Raw genomic sequence first — 6,000 nt, 5'->3', positions numbered from 1 at the left:
ACCAGGTGGGATTTACACCAGGAATGCAGGAGTGGTTCAGTATTAGAAAAACTATCAGCAAAATTGATCATATCAATAACAAAAAGAACAAAAATCATGATTATATCAATAGAAGAAGAAAAAAACCTTAGACAAAATACAATACCCATTCTTATTTTTAAAAAACCACTAGTAAGCATAGGAATAAATGTAGACTTTCTTAAAATCACAAATAGTAACTATCTGAAATCAAGAGGAAGCATTACTTGTAATGAGGATAAATGTGCAGCCATCCTGATAAGATCAGGAGTGAAGCAAGAATGTCCATTATCAACACTATTAGTCAAGATTGTCCTAGAAATGCTAGCTATGTAAAAAGAAAACAAAAAGGAATTGAAGGAATAAAACTAGGCAATGTGGAAATTAAACTATCACTCTTTGCAGATGATATGATGGTATGATGGTACACTTAAAGAATCCTGAAGAATCAACTAAAAACTAGATGGAACAATGTATTGCCAAGGCAATATTCACAATGGTTGCTATTGTTATGAGTATGCCTTTGTGGTTCTGAATCACAAAATATAACAGACTCTCCATATAGAAGACAGAAGCAAAACATTTACTCAGACACCAGAAAACCAAATCCCAAAACCACTAAGTCCAATTCATCTAAGTAAAAGAGAAGTTAATACACATTATCACAGCAGGGAGCCACTCCATCCCAAAACCATCCTCTTGCTGGGGCTTTCCCACAAACACACTCACAAATCCTAGATGACTCCTTGCCTGAGTCTGCTCTCTCCCTCCACTCTAACTGTTCTGACCTCACTTCCTCTCAGTTCTACTAACTTACTTCCTGCTCCACCCTTTCCTGTTCCATTTGTTCAGCAAGCTCCTCCTACCACATGTGACTTAGGCTTCCTGTGACATAAGCAGGTCACATGGGCCTATTAATGGATGGGAAAGATCTTCAAATTTACATTACATTACAAACAATTAACAACTTCAGCAAACTTGTAGTATGCAAAACAAACCCACATAAATCATCAGAATTTCTATATTCTACCAATATAGTGCAGCAGCAAGTGATAGAAAGAGAAATTCTCTTTAAAATAACTACAGAAAATATAAACTACTTGGAAGTCTGCCTGCCAAGATGAACCCAGGAATTATATGAACAGAATTACAAAACACTTTTCACACAAGTAAAATCAGATAGAAACAATTGAAGAAATTTTAATTGCTTATGGGTAGGTCAAACCTACCCATATTACTTGTTCTGTGCCATACCAATCAAACTTCCAAGAATTGTGTTAGAGAGCTAGAAAAAATAGAAACAAAATTCATCTGGAAGAAAAAAAGAATATCAAGGAAATCAATGGAAAAAAAAAATGAAGGAAGGCAGCCTAACAGCTCCAAATTTCAAACTGTGTTATAAAGTACTAATCATCAAAACAATCTGGTACTGGCTAAGAAATAGAATGGTGGATCAGTGGAATAGATTAGTTACATAATACATAGTAGTAAATGACCATAGCAACCTAGTGTTTGATAAACCCAAAGATTATATTATATATGTGTGTGTATGTGTGTATACACACATACATACACGCATGCATACATATATACATGTGTATGTATGTATATGTGCATATATGTATATGCATGTGTTTGTATGTATGTGTATATTATTTTATTTTTCCACAATAGCATGTCAAAACAATTTTTAACTGTTTAAAAACTGTTAAAAAAAGTTTTCAATTCCAAATCCCTCCATCCATCCCTCCCTCCCCTATCCCTGAGATGACAAGGAATCAGATAAAGGTTATACATGTGCAATCATGTAAACCATTTCCATATTAGTCATTTTATAGAAGAACAGAAAGACAAAGAAAGAAAGAGTGAGAGAAAGAGAGAGAAAAAGAAAGGAAAAAATGAAGAAAGAAAGAAAGAAAGAAAGAAAGAAAGAAAGAAAGAAAGAAAGAAAGAAAGAAAGAAAGAAAGAAAGAAAGAAAGAAAGGAAGGAAGGAAGGAAGGAAGGAAAGAAGGAAGGAAGGAAGGAAGGAAGGAAGGAAGGAAGGAAGGAAGGAAGGAAGGAAGGAAGGAAGGAAGGAAGGAAGGAAGAAAAACAAAAAAGAAGCATGCTTCATCCTATATTCAGGCAATGTCAGTTCTTTCTCTAGAGGTGGATAGTATACTTCATCATTAGTTCTTTGGGGTTGTATCATTGTATTGCTAAGAATAGCTAAATCATTCACAGTTTTTCATCATACAATATTGCTGTTACTGTGTACAAATTTTCCTGGTTCTGTTCACATCATTTTGTATCAATTCATGTAAATCTTTCCAGGTTTTTCTGGAATCATCCTGTTTGTCATTTCCAACACAATCATATGCCACAGCTTGTTTAGCCATTCCCCAATTGATGGGTATCCCTTCAATTTTCAATTCCTAGCTACCACAAAAAGAGCTGCTACAAATATTTTTATACAAATAAGTACTTTTCCCTTTTGTATGTCTTTGGGATATATAACTAGTAGTGGTATTGCTGGATGAAAGGTATGCCCAGGTTTATAGCTCTTTGGGCATAGTTCCAAATTACTCTCCAGAATGACTGGAAGATCCAAGCTTTGGGGCTTAGAATTCACCATTTGACAAAAACTTCTGGGAAAACTGAAAACCAGTTTGGCAGAAACTAGGTGAAGATCAACATCTCATACAGATGAGGGAAAAATTTATTATACAACAAGAGAGAGGATCATGGGATATGAAATAAATAATTTTGATTACATGCACACATAAAACTAATGCAGCCAAAATTAGAAGGAAAGTGGGAAAGTGTTTTACAGCAATTTTCTATGATAAAGGCATCGTTTCTCAAATATGTAGAGAAATGAGTCAAATCTATAAAAATAAGAGCCATTCCCTAGATGATAAGTGGCCAAAGATACGAGCAGGAGGTTTTCAGAAGAAATCAAAGCTATTAATAGTCACATAAAAAATGCTTTAAGTCACTACTGGTATACCAAACTACCAAAGAATATTTATTTGATATGGCTAGGGAAAAATAATTCATCTGGAAGAACAAATATATCAAGGAAATTCATGAGAAAAGATACAAATGAAGGTGGCCTAGCAGTACCAGATTTCAAACTATATTATTAAGCAGTAATCATCAAAACTATCTGGCACTGGCTAAGAAATAAAATGGTGGATCAGTGGAACAAATTAGGTACCCAAGACACAATAGTCAATGACCATAGTAGCCTAGTGTTTGATAAAGCCAAAGACCCCAGGTTTTGGGATAAGAACTCTCTATTTGACAAAAACTGCTGGGAAAACCTGAAAACAGTAGGACATAAACTAAGTATAAAGAAACATCTCATACTGTATATGAAGATAAATTCAAAATGGGTACATGATTTAGATATAAAGGATGACACCATAAGCAAATTAGAAGAGCAAAGAAGAGTCTACCTATCAGATCCATATGGAAGGGAAGAGTTCATGACCAAACAAGAGATAGAGAATATTACAAAATGTAAAATAGATAATTTTAATTAAATGTAAAAGTTTTTGTACAAACTAAACCAATGCAACCAAGATTAGAAGGAAAGCAGAAAGCTAGGAAATAATCTCTATAGCAAGTATCTCTGATAAAGGCATCATTTTTTGAATGCAGACAGTAGCATATTTTTTTACTTACGTTATTCTTTTTCATGATTTTTTTCTTTCGATCTGTTTCTTCTTTCACAACTGTGACTAGTATGGAAATATGCCAAATCGCCTACCATCTTTGGAAGAGGGGAGGGGAAGGAGGGAGAAAAATTTGGAACTCAAAATCTTGTAAAAATGATTGCTAAAAATTATCTAGACATGTAATTGGGAAAAAAAATTAAATACAATTAAAAATTACCAAAAAAATTACTACTGGTTAGGAAAACGCAAAGTAAAACAACTCTGGCATATCACCTCACAACTTTCAGATTGGTTAACATGATGGAAAAGAAAAATGGCAAGTGGTAGAGGGGATGTGGAAAAATTGGGACACTAATGTACTATTGCTGAATTTGTGACCTAGTCCAACGATTCTGGAGAGTAATTTGGAACTATACTCCAATAAAAATATGTTGTATATTAATATATAAAATATCAAATATATTAAAATATCAAATCATGCCTTTCAACCAGCAATACCACTACTAAGTTTGTATCTCAAAGATATTTAAAAAATGGAAAGGGACCTATTTGTACAAAAACATTTATAGCAGCTCTTTTTGTGGTGGCAAAGAATTGGAAATTGACTGGATGCCCATCAATTGGGGAATGGCTGAACAAATTTTGGTGTATGATAGAATACTATTGTGCCAAAAGAAATGATGAGGAGAATGGTTTTAGAAAAACCTGAGAAGACTTATTTGAACTCATGCAAAGCGAAGTGAACAGAAGCAGGAGAACAATGTGCACAGTAACAGCAACACTGTAAGGATGATCAACTATGAAAGACTTAGCTACTTTGATCAAGACAATAATTCAAGACCGTTACAAAGGACCCATGATGAAAAATGCTATCCACCTCCAGAGAGAGAACTTATAAGTTCTGAATATAGATTGAAGCATACTTTTTAATTTTTTAAAAATTTCTCTTTTTTGTCTATGTTCTCTTCTGCGACATAGCTAATATGGTAATACGTTTTCATGACTTCACATGTATAATTGAAATCAAATTGCTTGTCTTTTGAAATAGCTATGTGGGGCTGGAGGGAGAAAGAGAATTTAAATCTCAAAACTTTTTTGAAAAAAATTATTTTTATAAAATTTTACATGTAATTAGGAAATTAATAAATATATCTTAAGATGTAAAAATATAGGAAAAATAGGATTTTTAATATGATAAATAACATCTTGAAAAAAAACAAAGGGCTAGCAAAGATGATAGAGATAATAAAAAGCAATACATTCCAGCTCTCCCACACTATTTAACCGCATTGAGTCATATTGAAAAATCTAAGGTTAAAAAAAAAGTGAGTAATATTTGCAGCCTAAGTCAGTAAACAGAAAGAGCTCTCTAGGGACTGAGGCACTATTCTAGCCAGAAGGTACGTCAAGACTGAGCAGTGGATGTAGCTGTCTGTTGGGCAAGAAGTACTCCCAGTTCCAAGAGGGATGGACCTGAAGCCAGAGGCTGTGCAGGCAAGAGAAATAAGAGCCAGCTGTCAGCTCTGTCATTTTTACCCCAAAGCTGGGTGGCGGATGGAGTGTAGACTGAGGAGAGGATCTGTCTCTTGGTGTAGCAGACCTAAAGCCTTATACTGGGACATGGAGCAATAGTGGACCCAAGATTGTATAGCGGGCAAGAAACATAAACATAAGTAAGTTGCAACAGTATGACTCTGACCCTAGAGTGAGGTCTTCCATTCAGTGTCCTACCTAGTCTGAGGTCTGCAATTAAGTAACAAGTGTAGGGCTTCAATCCTTGGGGTAATCTACACTTCTGCCATCATCAACCTTGAGAGCCTGCTAGGGAGCTAATAGGAACTGGGACCAGAAACAGTCTAATGGATCTCCAATAAGAACATTTATTTAAAATATTCATCAGTTTTCTTTAAATTGTCCATGTTGTTTACATTTAATCAGTTCTAATAATTTCCTTCATCTCCTTTTCATTATCAATAAATCATCCTATTTCATTTTTTTTCTATTGACAGTTTTGTTGCCAAGACCTAAAGTAGGATCAGGATTTTGCAAAGCTCAGATCAGGAGTTGTGGAGAAAAGACTTTGACCTCCTAGATAATACCCCTCTGAGTGCACTGACAGCCTCCATGGAAAAGATCTTGAATCAAAAGAAAGGAAATTAAAGCTCTTGGGGGCAATTAGCACCCAGAAATGAGCCCAGAGATGAAATTGCATGGCAAGTGGGAAAGAAAATGTTCTTGGGAAAAGGAGGGTGCAAAATTGAGACTACACAATCAGTAGTCTAATTCTTAGGAACAGAGCAATCCCTGCCATTAATAATA

This window comes from Trichosurus vulpecula, chromosome 7 (assembly GCF_011100635.1).
Source record: "Trichosurus vulpecula isolate mTriVul1 chromosome 7, mTriVul1.pri, whole genome shotgun sequence".
In the NCBI taxonomy this organism is placed as follows: domain Eukaryota; kingdom Metazoa; phylum Chordata; class Mammalia; order Diprotodontia; family Phalangeridae; genus Trichosurus; species Trichosurus vulpecula.
Note: the sequence above shows the minus strand (reverse complement) of the source record.